Here is a 21338-nt window from a genome sequence, read left to right on the forward strand (position 1 = left end):
AGTCTGATATCAGATACTCATCTATTTTTTTTAAACAATAAAAACCTCCATCCAAAATCCAAGAGCAAGTAATAATTTTGTTTTGAAATACATCTTAACTTCTAAAGGCCTATGATAGCAATAAATATTGTTCAGCAGAGTAGAGGTGGAGAGCTTCAAAAAGAATACAATTCAGTGCTGAGTACCTAATATACAACTTGTTTTTACATACTACAAGACACGAAACTATTTGCATTCCCCACTAGTTCATCTAAGAAATGTAATTTATGGTATGAAATTGATAGTGTCGGCCAACATTGCTCTATCTCTTCTCCAGATATTCAGTAAATCTAGTTTCTTTTTCTTTCTTTCTCTCTCTCTCTCTCTCTCTCACCCTTTCCTTTCCTCTTCCCTTTCCTCCTGAGCCAGTTCATTTTAAACCTTCTTTTCCAAGGTTTTTTTCTTAATTTAGTACTTTCTGAGTCAATTTGGACTTATTTGTTCAAATTACATTTGAGTTCAATGGCCAGACTTGTCTATTTGCATAGTTTATTCACATTATGTGTCTATGTGCTGATTCCCAACTCCCATGCAAGTTATTAATTTACTGGAATATCTAGGTTAACAAAGGAAAAAATTCCATTCAGTTTCTATATTAGATATATTTTATGTTTTATGTAACTGCTCCAAACACACATCAGTTTTATTGCTGCCATTGTCTAACCACATGATCTAAAATATTTCTATTTATACTGCATAATTAAATGACAACTGGAGCTGCCAGTAACTGACAAGTGTGTTACCAGTCCTGCTGCTGGTTTCTGCTTCTTTGGCCCAGCAGCTTTCCTGTATTCTGGATATGAACTGATACTGCTTATCTCAATGAGTGACAGAGCTTATTCTGTTTTTAGTGGTTGTACACCCCCTTCCTATGTTCCTATCCAGTACAGTGTGGGAGAAGGAAAAAGTTTCACAATAACAAAGGTGACACTGATCCTCTCACCTCCTGGAACAGATTGTCTGCCCTCTCCAATGCTGAAAACAAAGGACACAGCATCTTCATTTTTAAGTCTACTTCCAGCCATGTAAAAAGCAGACAGAACTCATTTTGAGTAAGGTCAGAACAGTAAACATTAAGAACAACCACTCACATTCCCTGCTGTAAATTAGGACTATTATAGAGAAACACTCAAGAGAGAGTTGGAAAACTTCAGTGACCTTTCTTCTTGCCAGTTCTATGTACTATGAGTGATCAGTAATTAAAGGTGTTCTATATCTGGAGTCAAACATTAAAAAAATTAAGTCTTAAGCCTTTGTGGGATGGTTTTGAGGTTTTTTTTCTTTATTATTTGGTTTTGTTCCCTTTTTTGTTCACAGAAATTAGAATAAAATCACTTAGATACAAGAAACAGTAACAGCAGGAATCTGAAAGTGTTTAGTCAGACCATGTAATTACTGATACCAATCAATCATCCCTATAGCTTCTGATCTGTGTAATTCCCTACCCACTAACATTCAACTAGTTTCTAATAATCCTTTCATAAATAAAAAAATAAAGGGTTTTTGCATATTTATAACCCTTTCACAATTAAATGTTGGGTTTCATGTTTTTTTTTTTACTATTACTGCACATCTTAATACAGCCTGACTTAATTAGATCAATTGAAGAAGTTCACAGTGTTGTAGACTGGTTTTCCTGCTAAGCAATATCTCCTGATTTCACTGCTATCTATCCAGCTTGTTTCCCATATTGTGGATTAATACACAATCCTTGCTCTTTCTCCCTCATGAGGAAACAAAAAGGTCCTGATTGCTACACCTGGACATTTTATAAACAGGATGTGGAAGTTCAGAATCTGGCAAAACATGGTGAAAATTCCTAGTTGTGCATTAGTATGCAATTATACAATGAAATTTGCCTGTAGTTAACTAAAGGGGATGACTAATTGTCTTCCTAACATGGTCATCTAATTAGAGTAAGCAGAACTCCAGTCATTATATTGAGTTCTTAGCAGAGCCAGTTTTTGTTGAGAATTACAGAAAAACAGTAGAGAAACAGGCTTACCAGTGTTTCCATAAGGGAAGGAATATTTCACTTCCAAATTAGGCAAGGGAAAGGAAAAGATCATCACAAATATGTGGTGGTATTTAAGTGTATGGTTTATACCAACACTATTTCCTTGCTACATCAAAAAAAGCACTGTTTTATTTAGAACAGGTATTAAAATAAGTGCAAACCTGGGAGAAGTGAACACCTGCTATGAAATATGCTACATTGCTAAGATACAAAAAAAAAAAACAAAAACAAAAACCAAAAAAAAAACTACACTGCTTGACTTTAAAGTGTCCACAGCTATAGAATGAATGTTTCCAATGTAGATTGAACCTGTGTGTTACAAACAGCAGCTGGCCTCAGTGGTAGGAAGTAAGGAAAGTGCTCCCTGTGGCAGAAGAAATTTTTTGCCCTCTGCTTCCAACCTGTTGAAACACACACCATGGATGTAGGGATTTCCTCCAAGTGCAGGGTTATATACTGCATATTCTATCATTCCATTTTATACATATATCCTAATCACAAACACCTCACATATTTGATGTATTGTGAAGACTTTGATCATGTCATGGACAATTTTTGTTTGCCTGTTCCAAGCAGCAAGATGTTTTTGACCAAGTCAGAACCCCATTGAGAATATTTCTCAGTGTGGTTCAGTATGTCTGAACATTATCTAATAAATCTGACTATGAGTCCACTATTCCTAGTTAAAATTCAAGAGTAGCTTAAATGAAGACATCACACATGTTTAACCTGGAAATAAATCAGGTCTGCTGATGAAAAGATCAGAAAAGGACAATAACTTAGCAAATTGAAAAATGCTGAAGAGTGACAGCTACTTGCTCTTTAAACCAAATCCCCCTGGAAAAGTTTGTCAATCCGCTGTTGTAAGAATATTTACAAAGAGTTCTAATAAAATCTGTGGGTTTGTTTACAACAGAGAAAAAAAATGTAGTCCTTCTATGGTCAGTGGAGCAGCTATGAAAACAACATAAAACAAAAAATAAATCCAAAATGCAAAACCTAAAAACAATTACCCAAACAAGTGTAACTTGCCTAACGTGCTAAGGTAAACAATAATTTATTAGCATATTTTGCCATTCCCTGATAGCCAACATACTTATCCACAAGGACCTGAGTCTCTGTTCTGCATGAATTAACCTTCATTGTTATCTCTCAGCGTTTTTGAATGGCAAACACTGTAACAATGATTGAGATTAAAATGTTAGCCTGAAGTCAGATACCTGATACAATGGATGAATCTCTAATTCACTTTTAAATTGCTTAAATAATGTTACATTCAAAATTTTCTGCATGAATGAACATTAATTCAGCTAAGAAAGAAATGTTGCCATGTTTAATTCAATAGTTTTAAAGATTTAGTTATTAAAAGATTCTAGTTTAGCATTTCCTTTGGTATTCTGTTCATTGCAATTCGTTTTAAGATGCATCAATAGGCCATGAGAAAGAGATTAAACAAAGCTGTAAAAATGCTGCCCAAACTGAATATTTGGTTTTATGGCATAGCTTTTTACACAGACAACTATGACAAAAATAAATGACAACATTTGATAGCAGATTAACAAAATCATGGCCTCCATTTCTACAGCAGTTCACTGATGAGTAGGTAACATCTAACAAAGCTTCTTGAGCCTAGAGGGTTTAATTGTCTTTGGCATTTAGACAGATGTTGTTCCTTGAAAACCTCTAGAAGGTTGACCTTTGATAAGCAAGTGCTGATCAAAAGTCTTCTAAATCACAATCTGAAAGTCTCAGTTCTGATCAGTGATTCTTAAAAATTAATTTATTTTGAAACTAGAGAATTTCTAAAATGCCCTAAAGTTCTTAAAATATTCTAAGTTTAATGAACTGTCAAGTGAGTGGTTCAATGAAATAAGATAAATTAGCATTAATCTGATTTGATAGGATATTTATTAAGGGAAAAATATAGGAAAACCCACACTATGGGTAGAAACTTACCACTGTTGCCACAGAACTTTTAGTTTTATTTCTCAGACAAATTCTTAAAAGTAAAGTGTTCGTGTTCTGAAAGAGATTGTACAATTGGTAGCAATAGATCCTTCACTACAAATCAGGGAACGCTGCACTTTTATTTCTTCTATCATTCCATAATCTTCACATTCATTAGAACAGGTAACAGAGCAGCTCTCCCCGTCTCTGCTGCAGCCTCAGAAGTCTCAAAGGGGGTCCAGCAGCAATGCAAACTGAGTGGGGTGTTAGGTAATAGGCTATCCCAAAATGGTTTGGGTAGGAAGGAGGAAAAGATTTCCAATAAAGTTCAAAAATTACTTCCTCAGGTTCAAATTAAGATGTATGATTTTAATAATTCATGTATCCTTGCTGCTCTGCCAGTCTGGATTCAGTATCACAGCACTCTCAGGACAGCTCTCAGCTGAGCTTTAGGAATCTTCTACCAAACATAGCTTTTGAGGTTGGGGAAATTACAAAGAGCATTTGGCAAGAAGGCTGCCACAGGCCAGGTCCCAGATCTACTTTTGTCCCAGACACCTTTTTGGCAAAAAGCAATACATTTATCCACCAGCACCAGGAAATTACCATTTGAACAGAGCATTTCAGGACATTCAGAGCACTAGGTCATTTACCTTCTGGACAGAGCTTTTTTGAGCGCCACTTGTTAAAAGAACACTTCCATTTGGTGTTAGCTGGCACTCAGCATCCATTGTTCTTACCTAATTCTCATAATTTTTTTTGACCATGACACAAGAAGCAGTTTGTAAGGGGACAAAGATTCATTGGGGCCTTCAGCTCACAGATGTTTCCCCTGGCTGCTTCCAATTGCTGTCTGTCTACTGGGTCACACTGATACCACAATCGCTCTGTTGCTGAGCATCCAGCTCTAAGGCAGCTTTTGTGTTAGATTTACCCAGATAAGCCACAATAAGATAGAAAACCCCAGGACATACAGCTTTTCTATAGGTAATCATCCACACAGACATCCAGAGTATGCCTGAGGAATGGCAGCAGTTTGTGCACCAGGGTGTGTGTTTGTCTTGCAGCCTGAGGTGAGAAGTTAAGGAAAAGGTAAATATCCTAAATACTCAATGCAGTATTTTCCCACTCTCAGGTTGTCCTACACACTGTCACAAAGCTGACTCTCAAACAGCATTGGGAATGTCTGTGTCAATGCTTGTGTGCCTAACAATTCAATCCTGTAACCTCAAGAACATCATCACCATTTATCTTCTTCCTGGAGTGCTCAGCAAGCTCAAAATGTATCTATTTGATATTTAACTTGGCCATAGGTTCATGTTCACATGGAAATGTCTTTATATATACCTCCCTGTAAATGAAGCATCTGCCCCCACTTTTTGAAAAAGGCTTTTTGGTGCAGGCATAGTGTGAAGCAGGCACACCTTAAAGACATGAGCAGAGCTTCATTACACCACATTAACAAATGTGCTCATTCCATGTTAACTGGGACTTTTTTACCCCACTGTGGAGTGTGGAGGCATATTCACAGTTCCAAACAGGCTGCCTTGCTCACTGTTCACAGGCCAGTGCACAGCCTGCTGCCGTTTAGCAGTGACACTGCTGAACAGCAGTAGGGACTCTCTGAGGAGAAATGAACAGGCAACCCTGAACTCAGGAAGATGCATTAAATGGGCTTTCATCAAAACTTTGGAATATTCCAGCTGACAGAGACAGCAATCCTCAATTTCCACTTTCCTAATTGCAAAGCCAAGTTAAGGAAATGTAGTGTCTTGAAAAACAAAGGAAAAAAAAATGAAGGTGTTCCTCAGTATCTACTGTACTTCCTCTCTCACCTTTGAGTAAATGCAGTTTGTTAGTACACAGTCACTCATCACACACACAGAACATGATCTAGAAGGAAGATCTGGATCTCCCTGGAATAATTGTTATTGCTGCTGTATCTTGCTGCATTATTTTGTGTTACACACCTCCCTACATGGTATGCCACAGGCAGGAACAGCATCTCTGCTGTCCTGGATAGGAGGCAGCGAGAAAACCTGCCTCACCTGCTGGGTGTGTCCTGGGGTGATGGAGCTAGGCTGCAAGAAAAAATTAATCTCAAAGATATTGTCTCAAAAATATTCTAGGAATAACACACAAAACTTTACTTGGTGCTTAACTTGGCTACTTTTTTTCCTTTTGTTTATTTGTTGTTTGCTTTTTAATCTAAGTTAAGCCTAGCAAAATGGTTTTAAATAATGCAAGGACAACCTTGATAAGTACTGAATATTTTAGTTAACACTGATTTTATGACTGGACAAGGAGAATTAAGAAATTCTTTTATTAGCATCTTTCTGTAATACAGCAATTTAGCTGAGAGAAAGCACAGTGCAGATGCATTATGTTAAGACCCTATGAAGTATCTGTCAGACCTCAGGAAACAATAACTGCATTAAAAATATTAATGCTCTAAAAGTTAAAAAAGCAAACCTCAAATTGTTTACTGACCTGAAACATTGAGGAAAATTAACCAGCAGAAGCAAAATCAGCTTGTAGTACCATTTACATAATTCACCCAGCTGAGCTGAAGGCTTCTAAGATATAAATAAAATAAAAGCATATGCTGGATACTTAGCCTGGTTTTCTAAATGGATCATCCACATAGTTTGCAGGTTCAATTTGTATGCTGGTGCACACTCATGCCAAGACCCTGTATAATCTCAGGTCATGGAAGTGTATTCTTGGCTGTAATTTTTGTATTACTTCCTTGAAAAGTTGTGAGTGACAAAGGGTAGGGGAAAAGAAGGTAGGGGAAAAGAAGGCAAAGGGTAGGGGAAAAGAAGGCATGAAGAAAAAATACTTGCATCAGACAAGACAGTCTTGAAAATGCCCTCTTCTGTGCCTAAACCAGTGCTGAGAGAACCCAGAGAAGGCAAAGAAAATCCCAATTTTCTCTATGTGTGGGGAAGCACATTAAGCCAAAGGAGAAGATCTTCAAGTGAGGCATTGAAAATGATGCATTTTGTTGCATCAAATGTTACTGAGAACATGGACAAAGTATGATACCGTCAAGTCTTCGCCATTTTAAACATTCCAGTTTACTGAATGTTTCTTCTGTTTTGGGTTTCTTTTTCACACTTTACTAGCAGTTCCAGCAGGGACATTTAAATGTTAATCTGACATTAAAAGCTAAAATATCTGTTTAAATAGTGTAAATAGAAGCTGTAGGTGTACACTGTATGTTCTGAGGCCGTCCTTTCTCAGTGGCATGGCCCAGAGGGTGGATGTGAAGCACAGCCCTGGGTCCCCTCTCCAGAACAAAGCCTTTCTGCTCCACTGCAGCTCAGTGCACATCAAAGGTTTGTGCCAAGCCATGCATTGGAGTGCTGGATGTACTTGATATGAAGGCAGCTGAGGGAGAAGCCTCTGACAGCAGCTGTGATTTGTTTTTCACAGTTAGGTATCTCTTTAGTCTTGGAATGGTAGAAATATGTCACCATCGAAGAAGGAAACACTGTTTAAGTAGGGGAAAAAAATCTGACTGCATCTTTGTGTATGCTAAAACTGCCTCTTTGGGAATTAATTCCCTTCCAGAGTCAGGGTAGTGACTTGTCACCTCCTCAGTTTGATCCTCTGCCCTTTCATTGTGGCTTGTGATGAGAATGTAGCCCTCTCAGTGGTACAGCCATTCATGGAAGAATGGAGAGGGTGCCCTAAAACTCACAGGAAATTACTCTGACAAACCCGTGTTTCAGAGCCTTTCATTCTGAATATCCTCACTCCTCACTTAAAAAGTCTCCTTTGGCTCCATCACCTCTCTGTCTGCACCTTGTTACTCATAGAACCATTTAGGGTAGTTTTGCTAATGTTGCTATCAAGGTGAAATTTCTTCCTTGGAGGTGTTTAGTATGCTTCAGATTCCTCTGCATTTCTCATCTAGGAGTCTAAGGCTTCCATGGTTTGCTGTGAAACCAGCCTGGGTTTTTTTCCTTTCTTTATTTTACTTGTCATTCTATAAAATACACTATTTTTCTATTTTAGCAATCTTTCCTATACTGAAATGTATTCTTCCAAATTCCTTTTCAGACTCTAACAAGGTGTAGGTCAGTAGATGTCCAGTTAGGTAACAAACACTTTATAGTTGAACAACACTTGTGTGCCTGACACAATCATTGTGTCCCTATTTTTGACCTAGAATTAATAGTTTGTCCCATTCATCAGCAATTTTACCTCATCCAATCTGAGGCACGAGTTTCTTGAAGTAGTGCTCAATCTTTTCAGTTACTTTTTTTATTGACCACATTTGGATTCACAGCCTTGAAAATTCATTACTGCTCAAGATTTTGAATTATCCTTCTCATAAAACTGTAACAGAAGGTTAACCAGGGTAGGAGAAGCACAGAGAATTTCTTCTGCTGAACCATGACTTTGGAACCAGGGACAAGATGCTAATCTTATTGCTCAACAAAAAGTGAAAGATCCCTTCCTTTGACTTTTAATACAGGAACACAGAATAATCTGATGTGTCAATATACACTTCTTCCTTTCAAGGCTACAGAAGATCAGGGCCAATTGGATTACAAAGAGTACCAACTTGGTTTAGGATAATGCTTTAAGCACATAGTGATAAGCAGGATAAATAGGACAGTATTTCCACTGGGACACCAACGTAAGATGTTTGCACAGACTGTAGGATATAGGCCAGAATAATGCACCACCCCCCTTGATACCTAACACAATAGCTGTGCTCCCAAGACTAACTCCTGAACTGGACTTTTGGAACTCCAGGGAGAACCACCTTGAGCAAAAGACATGTTATGTTCTTTTTTTGAGTTCTCCTGTACTTCAGGCCTGTAAGAACCAAAGAGGTTTCATTTGAATTTGCAACAGTAACTATTATGCAATGGAGGCTATATATATATAATTCTTGGAATGGAAAGGCAAGGTCTCACTTTGATCAAATCCAGGATGTGTTTATTTTGATCTCAGAAATATCCTGAACTGAACTATTCATCTGCAAGACATTTTTATCTCTGAGACTCATTACTTCAATAGGATTGATTTATATTCTGCATCCAGAAAAACTGAAGGCCTGATTAGGCCTTAAGAACAGCAATTTAATCAATGGCCTAGTGAGCGAGCCCATGTGTGCAATTTCTGCACAATGAACTTAGTGCATAATTTCAAGTGAAAACCATCTAACAGGATTTATTTACAACCAACATTTACAAATTAGATGGCTGCAACTAAAATATATGAGTGGTTTCCTCTTTAGACCAAAGTATACATGTGTTAAGTAAAAGTTCTTAGGGTTTCTTTGTTTTGTTTTGTTTTGTTTGGGTGTTTTGTTTGTTTTTGTTTTGGTTTGGATTTTTTTTTTCTGCAAGAAAGATACTGGTCTCCAAATAGCTATAATTAGGGTATAAACAATATGCAGATTGAGAATGATTTACAGCACACAGCTTTGTTCTGAAGCAAAGGCAGAAAACAATGACATGTCAGTGAGAAACTGATGTCTTTAGAACAATTAATTATTGGGCCATGCATGCCAATAACAGTGGAATAATTCATATAAGAAAATAGAATCATAGAATCATAGAATATCCTCAGCTGTAAAATAAATCTATAAATTATTAAATGACACATTAAAAAGCTGATTATAATACAGTGCATCATAAGAAGTGTTTGGCCTCAAGAAGGGCCTCCCCAGCCCTCCACTACACACTTGGATAAGACTCAGTGGCTTTGGGTGTTCAGAGTGTGACTCTGGGGGGTTTGACTAAATAATCTTCAAAGGAACCTTTTAACTCTAAATTCTGGTGATAATGTGACAAAACTACTGAGAGTGTTGATGAGATGAGAAAAAGCATCCAGATATGACAGCTTCTGCAGTTTTCAGCCTAAGCTCCTTCTTCATACTTCCATCCTCTTCCCAACAGAAATGAACCTCCAAAATGTCTTCTCTAAACAGAAACTATAAAAATAAAAAAAATGTGGAAACTGTGGCCCATAACCTGCAAGATCAAGGCCCTGTGCACAGAGAAATTGAGAGATGTACACCCAGGAGATATTTTGTATCAGCTTCTCACTTTCATTATAAAATGAACAGTCAAATGGAGAAAATGCATCTGAAGAGAATTATTGCTCCCTAACTTTGAAAAACAAGACCATCCAACAGTGAGGGCAATTGTAAACACTAACACATAATTCAATGACTTTTGCACAGCTGGACAAAATCAGTTACCAAGAATCAGTTGTTTAACCTAGAGCAACATCATCTAGACCAAAACTAACTGTTTCCATACTCATACAAAAATGAAAACTCCAAACAAGTTGAGTTTGTTTGTTATTTATTTGGGGATTTTTACTCTGTGTTTCCACAGACCTCCCTCTCAAAGTCAGCTTCTGGAAAAAAAGAAAAGGCCAGAATTCAGCAAAACAAAAGGAGGACAAAGTACAACACAAACAGAGGTTTGTATTGAAATTACCAGGAGGAGGAGGGCAACTAGAAACTAAATAGTTTTTCTATTTTTCAGAATAAGACCAGCTTTCCAGATGCTACAAGCTTGCTGCAATGAATGTGATCTAAGTATGAAAAATGACAGGTTGACTTAATTCACATCATATTCAAGTCTATTAAGTGCTCAAACACTGCATAGCTTTAAGAGCTTCCTCACTTCAAAAGCATTAAACTTTCCCTATAAAGGAGCCAGGATGTGTGTTACTCTTAAAATCCTCCCTTTGAATTCATTCCTTTGGCAGATAGGACTTGGCCAGAATGAACCTAAGTGTGAGAGTTTTAATGTATTAATACATAAAAAGCAATTTCAAGTGAAAAAGAAAAAAAAATATTTCTTCAAAGGAAAAGAAAATTATGGCCAGAAAAATGTTTTTAGAAATGCAAATGGAAACTTGGCACTTTATGTTTCCATATGTTTCCTGCAGCCAGGATGAATTTCAGCAAGTTGTCCTGGATTCCTGAAGAACAAAGAGAAAAGTAAAAAAAGTCCTAAGTCAAATTAAGCAGGAGCAAAATATTCCTGTGCTGAAGGTATAGAGAAAATTTCAGAAGCATCATAAAGCCTGCAGCAGTATGAATTAATTCTGAAAATGAAAAAATCTTAAAAAAATCAGCATAGTTCCTGAAAATGACAGAAAGCATCTGAAATTTCCTTTGCTAAGACTCATTTCAAAGCTATCAAAAAAAGCTATGAGACATTTTCCGTATTTTGATATTAGATAAGTTGATCTGGAGACATTTTGTTCTGTATTTCAAATGCTTTTAACACAGTTGAAACAAAAAGTGAGAACAGATTCAGTAACCCAGAAATTTCATCTTTCAGACTCTAATTTCCTTCAGTACTTTCAAGTTTTGCACCCAGTAAGAGACATTGGATGAGCAAGCATTATACTTGTCAGTATAGTAACACAAGCCACATCTACCCTTCATGGATTCAAAAGGAGTTTCTTGTGAAAAAAACCAAAATAACTGCAGAGCTCTCCAGAAAATGTCTTCCAAAAGTGGATCATTTGGTATGGTACAGATGTAACTACTGTTCTTCTAAAACAGCTTTTATAACCTTAGGACCAAGTCAAGCAGGGGGAAGGTTTTAGGCTGGGGGAAGAAACCAATGGTTTATATTTGGTAGGATTTTAATATCAAAATCAAAATGTTCAATTAATTTGCCAGATTTTCCAATATGTTTTCAGCCTTAAGACTATCTTAAATTAAATTCTTTTTAATGATTTTCAAATGCCTTTTATCATTCCTATTTCTACATATTCACCCTCAAGGGCTTTTGGTGCATGCTATAATTGCACAAATCTACTGATATTTTTCTTAATCCAGATTAAGTGAATGAGAAATGTCCTGCTGAGAGAACTTCTCTAAAAGGCCAAAATCTACCAATATTCTCACCAACATGAATTTCATTCAACTATATCTTTTCTTTTAGCCTCTTTCATTCTTCAATTTTTCAAGCATCACCAATATCAAAAGTACCTTTCTTCCAACTCTGTTTTTATTCTTTAGATATTTTATTTTCATCTTTTGAAATAAAAAAAATATTGAAATAGCTACAACAGACCCAAGATTTAATATAGATCACAAGGGTGTAGAAAAAGTAAAATGCTTTAGAAGTTCTAGCTGAGAATTTTAGAAAGGTTGAACCAATAAATTCCTGAAAACCTCTCCTTTAGGGCAAACCATCAAATTTCTTCTTATTTATGAAGACTTTAGCTAAAGTCTTTATAAATAGAGAATAGTAGAGAATCTTAAGCATTTATTCAGTTATTATATCACAACATAGAGTTTGCTATATTCCAAAATTATTCCTGGCGATTTACTTCTGAGTCTCAAGCCTTTCCAGCCTGGCACTCCATAACTTGATAAATACTTTAGTACTTGGTCTCCCAACCCAACATCCTAATTCCACCTTCACCTGTTGCAAGCTCAGTACCTCAGAAGGAGGCAAGGGGTTCCCAACAGCACAACCAATTAATTGCAAGGAAAGAGAACAGGGCTGACCAGTGCAAGGAATAACTGAGCACTGAAAAGGTCAAAGCAGTCTGATTTACAGTACTGTCATGTTGTGCAGGATGCATGAGGCATTTCAGAGCTCATTTCACATTCTACAGTGACAATGTCTGTAATGAATAGGAAATGACATATTATGAATTCATTCTTGTGATGATAATTGTAATGAGAATAGTGAATGGTACAACAAATCTAATCCATCTTCATGACAATTTAAGAACTGTAATCTGATTGCCATCCTGGGGTATTCTTCAGACACTTTCTAGAAGAAAAATAAATATGATAAAGAGGGGAAAAAAATATTATCTTTCCTGGATATGTTAAACCCATATTTCTTGGAAAGGTGTGTGATCTGTGTAAAACTTACACAAAAAAACCCCTTCCTTTAATTACATGGAAACTTTGATTTTCCTTTTATTTCAGCAGAGTATGTTATAACTTTATTAACAGAATCTTAAAGGTCATCAACCCTAAATCATGCATTAATAAAGGATAAAGAAAAGAATTGAAAAACCTTGAGTTATTCCAATAATAATCAGATTTCTGTATGTAATATAATAGGACACACTGATGCATTGCATTTAATAAACCTGAGTGTATAGGAAAATCAAACTCTACCTAAATCTTAGTTACCTCACAGATTTCAGAGCCATTTTCTTGGCAGGGAGAAAACAATACTGTAGTGGAAGATACAGCAGTGCACTCACTGAAACTTCAAAAGCAATAATTTCTGTCCCCACAGCTTCACTGGAACCAGGAACCACAATATTTGCTTATGCCAAGCTATTAAAAATGTAAGCCCTCCCTCTCCCAGGCACGCTATCATCTGATTTCAATGCTCTGAGTGAAATATTGGCTCCACAGCAGGCCCTAACAAAAATGAGACAGTGACCCTGCTGGGACCAGGACATTAGCATTGCTTGCTCTTGGCCTCTGTCATCCCCTCTGTCTACCACTGATGACACTCACACAACCCAGCTGGTATAAACTACCCCAAGCCACCCCTAAAAATCTGAAAGTAAGTCTAAGAAATGCTTCTCCAAGGTATCCTTCCTCTTATTCCCCATTACACCAACATTATTTTCTGTTTTAATTGTATTGTTTTCTTAGAGTATGGATAATTGAATCAAGCGTGGGTCATAGCATTGCTTCTAACCCAGGCTTGAAATTATGTAGAGGAGGGCTCATTTAATGGATCATTGCTTGCTAACTTGATATAGCATTGCTTGCATTGCAAACCAGTTGTGTATCTTGTTACACAGCTGATGGTCTTGTAACCATGCTGCTGTATCAACCAAAATTTATGGCTCTGCTTAAGATTTACTTTGGGAGTGATTTATTTTGTTTTCAAGGTTAATTTGTATTCTAAGAGGGCCTGTTCTAGTAGAAGCTGAAATCATTTTCCAAGAGGTTTACATAAGCAAAAATAAAAATTATAATGACAGTCTGTAATTTTCATGGATGAACTTTTAATGGAAGTGCTCTGGGAAACAGTGACAATTTGTGTTCGCTTGTAGAATTAAATCACTTGATATGTTGATTGTATTGAACTAGTCACCTGTATAAGTCATGGGTGTTGACTATCAAATTTTTTTAAAAGGTCTTTATTGATTTTTAAGGAGAAAATGTATTTAAAAGGTGGCCCACTGTTGTAATTCTACTCATTATAAAGTGCTAAATAGCTGAAGGGGACTAAAATAGTATTTGGGAAAAGAGAATCTATTTTTAACTAATTAGCTTTGAATCATTTGTCTAGCTAATCCATGTTCTCAATCTATGGCAGTGTTTGGAAGGTAATTGAAAACCAGTTTTCTAATAAATGTGGCGACTGCCCTAAGTAGAAGAGATCCCAGTACTCAGGAAAGAGAACAAAAACAGCTGCAAATGGCAACTGCAGGACTGGGGCACAACTGGTGTCTGAGTGGTCACCGAGATGTGGGTGTCTGCACACCAGATTAGTGCCCACACACCTTGAACTGAAAATATACACCTGGTCAATATGGGAACAAAAATTCCCCCCACACCAAATATTTGTTCTCATTTGAATTAGTATTTATCCTGTTCAGTGCTAGTAATTGGAAGATTTCTATCATGATCTAAGTGTTATTGGAGTTTCAACACTTAAATGCCTCCTTTACTTTGCCTATATAATTAAGCTGTGTAAGAGCAGGCAGATGAGGTTCCTGGTTGTGTGTGGGGGGATGCTGTTTGGGGTTTTTGTTTGGGTTTTTTGTTTGGTTTGCATTTTTTAAATGTTTTCTTTTTAATTTAAAGACCAGTCAATATTCTGATCCTGGGACAGGATGAATAACGCATGGCTCTTAGAAATAGCATGGTACAGAGAACACCTTAAGATGCACTAACTAGCACTGAACAAATGTTGTGAGCAAACAGGCAACATAAAGCCTTTTATCAAGATAAAGCAACTAAATAGACAATGTTCAGAAAAAGAAGTTATTTAGCAGAGAGCTGAGAATTGGATAGAAAGTTAGAAAAATACCATGCTCTTCCAAATTTCACTTGGGTCAAAACTGAAAGAGCTAAGGAGATGAGGCAAACCTACCTGCAAACAAGACTCTGAAAGAACCCAGCATATTTCTTTCAAGTTTTACCTTATCAAACTACTTTTTAAAAAAAATTCCTGTATTCTTCCTGTATCATTCTTTTGTTCCCTGGAAATCCTTAAAATTGTCTTTTTATAGTAGATTTTTAAAAATAAGAATCTGGTGAGGTAATTGGTTTCTATCATGACTTTCAAATCCATACCAAATGTACGTGGAAACTGGGACTGTTGTAAATTGTAATGTGTAATTTCTGGAGGACTGTGCAATTTCTACAGTCACATTTCACCTCCTCTTAGACCTCTGTTATCTGAAACCTTGTCTTGTTGAACCCACCAAGTTTGGTGTGTTTCTGAAAACGAAACGGAGCAATGGTTTGTTTTCAGTACCAAGGGATTCAGCCTGCAAACAAAGATAATATCCAAATGCACTGGGCCCACCTCACGTAGAAAAATCTCTCTCTCTGCATTTCTTTGTTCCAATGTGTGTGCAGTCTCTTTATGCTTTAAAAAAGGCAGGAACATAACAGCAATTAGTTTTGGAGCTTTGGATCTTGTAATTGTTGTTGGAATCTCCACAAAAACTGCTGTGCAATTTCCTGATTAGAAGCACTTTATAAAAGATTCTAATTGTTGTTTTCTCCCACACAGAAAAAGAAAACTGAGTAGATATACTTTTAATTATCTGCTAAGATAAAGCAAATGTTTTTCAGAAAGAATATCAAATCAACTCCACATTAACATGAGAAGACAGAAAACAAACAAGTGGCATTTACTTAATTTTATTTGTATTTTTGTACAGCATGCAGACTAGTCAGTATAAGTCACCTCACTTAACATAAATGTACAGTGCCTGTAAATAGCTCCTTAAATTCCACAAGCCCATTAAAATACAACTGTACAGCAGTAAATGAAACAAAGTAAACAGTCCAAGACTTTGGTTCTATCTCTAAATCTCCATGACAATTTCCACCCCAATTTTCAAATAGGAGAATTTTAATGTTTTTGCATCCCTTACTTGTATCTACTGTTCTGCTAGTTCTTCAGAACTACAGATTTCTACAGAACTATACATATATTATACCACTGAATTAAAGAGAAGTCAGAACCACAAAGAAACGAGTAGCAATACTGAAATACTTTTTGTCTCCTTCCTGTAACTTTCCCCCAAATAAATACTTGTCTTCCTTGTCCTTTGAAAGATGCTGATGCTTGGAAAATTAGCTCCTACAATCTAAACTGCTATGAACAGAATTGAAAAATCCACACTGGTCATGATCTATTTTGATCAAGCCCCACTGAAGTTAATGGAATTATGCTTGTAAGGGTATTTCAATGAAAAATGTTTCACCAGATACCCTGAAAGCAAAACTACTTTTTTTTGCAAGGTATTAGTGTTGATATATTCAGCCAATCTATTTTTCTTGGAGTGAAGTGACTATTATTACATTATTCTGTGTATTCCCCAGGGACACCAAAGTTTTTCCTTTTAGGTCCTAAGGGATCCATTCATGTACAAAAAAGTAAGCAGCAGAGGCTTTAAATTTAAGTCTAATATAATTGGGTGGTGAGCACAACCTGCCAAGCAGAGGCTGTATGGAGACTTTCTCCTTTGGGCATGCTCCTGCCACAATTCTGGTTTTCCCCCAGGAGTTATTTCTACTCCAACACCTGCAAGGACACAGCAGGGCTAAAGAATGCTGCAGTGCTTCTGAAGATCATATGTTCTGTGAAATTCTTCCAGTTGAAAGTTCTCTCAAGTTCTCTCTTTGGGAGCAGAAAATAAGACATTTTAGTGTCTTAGGAACTTCCAAGACAGAGCTAGACAGTTCTTGTTCCATGTTCAAGTTCAAATGAATAATCTGCCTTTTCTTTCTGCCTCCATGGTGAAATTGCTCCTAGTGAGAGCTTTGGTTTTAAGCTAGGGATTTGTTTTGTTATTTTTAATTTTGTTTGAGGGATTGTTAATTATTTAATTAGTATTTGGTCAGTTGGTTGGTTTGTTCTCTGGTCTGTTTTTTTGTTTGTTTTATTCAGAAAAGACTGTCAATCATTAGCCCTGTGATTCAGGAGGCACTTGAATAATAAGAGCTTGTATTGTTTTGTCATTTTTATTGAACAGGATCTCTCAGCACACAGCAGGGAGATTAATGTCACTGGCCATCATTTAAGTACTCATGCCCTCTTTGATTCATTCCCCGAAGTTGTAGAATTGATATTAACTTTTAAGAACTCGACAGTAAGATAAAAGATTTTGGTTTTGTTTTACCTTGAAATAAGAAAAAGATCAGAAATAATTTATCTTGGCATGACAGAATCTGACCAAGCAAACAGAACACCCTGGCAATTTGCTTAGGAAAAACTCTCATTGCCTCCAAGCTGAAACACCTGGATGTTGACCCTTGAAGCTCTCTCATCAGCTCTGCTTCTTTTTAAATTCTCTTTGGTGTGCACTGATTTAGAGGGAGTAAAAGGTGACTGAGCACAACACTATTTTTGACAGAGGCAGAGACATTGGCTATTTCCCTCTGCTTCAATCTTCTCATCCTTTTGCAGTGTGGAGAGGACTTGGATCTGCTCTGATGTTTGGACTTCTTGGACAAACTCCAAAGCAGCACCACAACACCCTGTGCACTGCAGGAACACACTCTCCAGATCTCCCATCCTGTGTTCACAAATGACAGCCTGTTTCCTTTTGGATTTTTTTTTTCTTTTGTTTTTCCATTAAAAATTGGCAGAAAATTGTTATGAATGAGTCTGCTTTTGTGAGAAGAGTCACAGTACACTTCCAACTTTTTAATAATTTTGATTATTTACTAGAACTGGGGGAAAACCTGACAGCCTGTCACAGACAATGCTAGCAAAGTTGTTTAAATCATCTCTAGGCATGTTCTAATTTAGCTCATTATTAATTTCCTGCCAGGAAATCACTGCCCTAAACCTCTCTAATTCAGACATAAGTCATTCTAAACTCTCACACAGAAAGCTGATTGAACCCAAGACTTTTGTCTCATTACAAAGCCCAGACGCTTTCAGGCAGAAGACTGTTCTAGGCATTTAATATTTTGAAACAAAATGTACTGTATAATTAATTGAGTATGAAATGCGTCGTTCATCACAGAATTAGTTTATCTTTTCAAGAGTTTTCTGGCTGTATGCAATCATTCACATTTCACAAACTGCTGTAGGTTTATGAATTTTCACTTTTCATACAATTGAGTTCTAACTGTGTTTGCAAAATGAATACAGAATGTTATCTAGAGGCAAACTGAGTGAAACCCCTCTTGTTCTATCTGGTAAAATAGAATGTTAGGTCATTAATCACCTTCTTCATCACTTCTCATTTTTTCCAGCCAATGATTTGTATTCCAGCCATGTGGGGGACACTAGCAGAGAACAAATAAATCTGAACTGACAAAGCAGGAAATATTTCCTAATTATTTAGACTGCTGAAGAGAGCTAGAAAACAGAGACAAAGAAACCCACAAAAGGATTACTTTGTGAATCATTTTGTTTGCTGGGCATGAGATATGCCTGTCATGTCACGTTCAGTTATCAACTTTCTCCAGAAGACAAGGAAAAGGAGACAGGGGTGCCACCAAAGGGGAGGTAGCCAAGTGCCCACTCACTGTACTTGAGAAAAGTGAGCTCTGTTTGCCCAGTGTCAGGGTGTTTGCTTTGGCCCCATTTGAAACAGAAGGAAATTTGGTCCAATTCTCACCCATTTTCTGCTTTCCTGTATTGGCCAAAGAATAGACTGAGAAAACACTGCTTTATGACACTGCTCTATGCTTCACCCCTCTTTTTGAATTGCTAGAAAAATAACTGACCATAGCTAGAACTGGATTATGCTTTCCAGCCTTCAGCCTGTCTTACCAGACCATGTGGATGTGTGGGGCATTTAGACACCTTTTTTCCCCTTCCCTAATACCTCCTTTATTAAAACCTGTGCCCCCTCATCAATACCAAAAGAGCAAATGATACCCAAAACTGTAACAGCAGTCCCCCCATAAGGACTGCATTCCTGTATTCCTGTACCTTACTTTTGTCTACTGTTCTGCTAGTTCTTCAGAATCACAGATTTCTACAGAACTATACATTTATTATACCACCAAATTAAACAGAAGTAAGGACCACAGCACTTGGGATCACACGTAATAAAAAATACCATGTGCCAGCTACTGAGGTACAATGACAATGTGAATTTGTCTCTGCTGTTACTTCGCACAAGAAATACTGAAGAACTTTCTTTAACCAGGACTTACATGCCCTAGAGAAACTGTGTGCTCTTCTTTCAGACACAGCCTTTGTTAGAAAAGGAGTGACAGCTGTAGGGAAAAAGCCTGCAGAATAAATAACATTTTGTACTCCACTAGGTGCTATAATAACACCCTATAGTCTTTCAGGAGATCTTGCTGGTGGATTTGTGCTATTTTGATGATAGCTGTCGATTCACAGTTCCTCAGACCAATTGACAATAGGGCCCCTACTGTGTTATATAAAGCATGCACTTTAGCTTTAAAAGCTCAAACCTTTAATCAAATTCAAAATGCCAGAGTAGAAATTTCAAATCACTGTCAGAATAACTTCGCTCACATCTTCAAGTCTCAAAAATGCTTTCTCAACTATATGGTATCAAATGGAATTTGCTTAAACACAGTGGTGAGAATTTTTAATGAGGACCAATTTGTGTTGCTTTATTTCTCTGTTCTCATGGAGAGCAGTATGTTGAGCCATGTTTTCACTGATTTTCTTTTTTCCAGTTAAAGCCTTAAACCATCTTAATCTTCACCATTCTGCTTTCACTGTCAGAACAGCTTTTTTAAGGATTTTTAAAATGAAATGGACTGACTGAAAAAATTATACTAAAAAATCCTGAAAACTGCTATCTGACATTCAGCTTTTGAGTTACTCATGACTAACACCGTATTGTATGACAAAATCTTTAATGGCCAATCTTTAGCACTTTTCCCAAACAAAACAGACTTCATCAAGCAAAAACACAGATTTCCAAATTCCAAACTTCTACTTTTCATTCAGGACCCAAATCCCATATGATAATTATCAATCAGAGAGGAATCCAATTAGCACTGAGCCAATGGACACTGGTGTTTAGAGATCATTTTCTTTGCACTGCTGTTGCAGTATCCCTCTGCCAGAGAGGAGGACATCATGCATATGGCAATAAATTCTCCTGCAAGTGTTACCAATTTCTGAGTAACAGCCATAAAATCATTATCCTGAAAATATGATGTTACCACTATGGCCACAGACCTGGAATAACTACATTTGTAGATCAGCCTGATTTTAGGAGTGGCCCAAAATCTTTCTTTTCCCTCAGCATTTCAGTTCCCATGATGAAATCAGGGACCTCTGAGAGATGTAATGAGATCAGCTAAAGGGAACAACAACCAGTTCAGGTGCAATTGCCAATCTCAGAGGCTTCCCATTAAAATCCATATAGTCATTCATCTGTATTCCTCAATGTGCCTGGGATAAGTGACTCATCCCATTCTTTACATCCATGCAAAAGAGTAAACTCCCAAGCTGAAACTCCTAGCTGGCTTCAGCACTAGATTTTTGCAGTCAGGATAGGGTGTTATATTACAGCTGCCAGAGCCCAGGTACGGTGGCTCCTCTGAAATACAGTTTCAAGCAAAAACTTAAATCCACTGCTCACCTAAAGTACAAACCTCTCATAACAGCATTATATAACAAACATAAACCTCTCAGTGCACCAATGTAATTCACAGGTGGTACTAAATTAAAAATTCTAAACACTGGGAGGTTAGAGACAGCACAACAGAGTACCCAAGATTAAAATTTTCAAAAAATAATTAAAGGAAGAACATCAAAGAATGCAAACAAACCATAAGAGGAAAGAGACTGAAAGATGAAAATCCAAGATGTGATATTGAAAGATAGAAAGGAATAATATATGCAGACATTAATTAATGATGTAGCTAGAAAAAAAACCCAAAAGGTGCTTGATACACCTTTTAAGGTGCAAAAGAGGCAAAACAATTATGTGGAAATGCCATGATGAAATCCTGTTTTCCAATGTTAAAAAACAGTTTCAAAGAAAAGTGTTTGCATAAAAAAATACTGAAAGAACCACAGCAAGGGATTCACCAAAAAAGACTAAAGAAAGCAATTACGAAGTAAAAGCACAGCAACAACCCACAAAAAAGTCAAAGAAGGCTAATGCAAGGTGTAATAATTATTTTCTGTGTTACACAAAAATTAATGAAATAAAA

The sequence above is a fragment of the Molothrus aeneus genome, chromosome 7, assembly GCF_037042795.1.
Source record: "Molothrus aeneus isolate 106 chromosome 7, BPBGC_Maene_1.0, whole genome shotgun sequence".
Lineage (NCBI taxonomy): Eukaryota > Metazoa > Chordata > Aves > Passeriformes > Icteridae > Molothrus > Molothrus aeneus.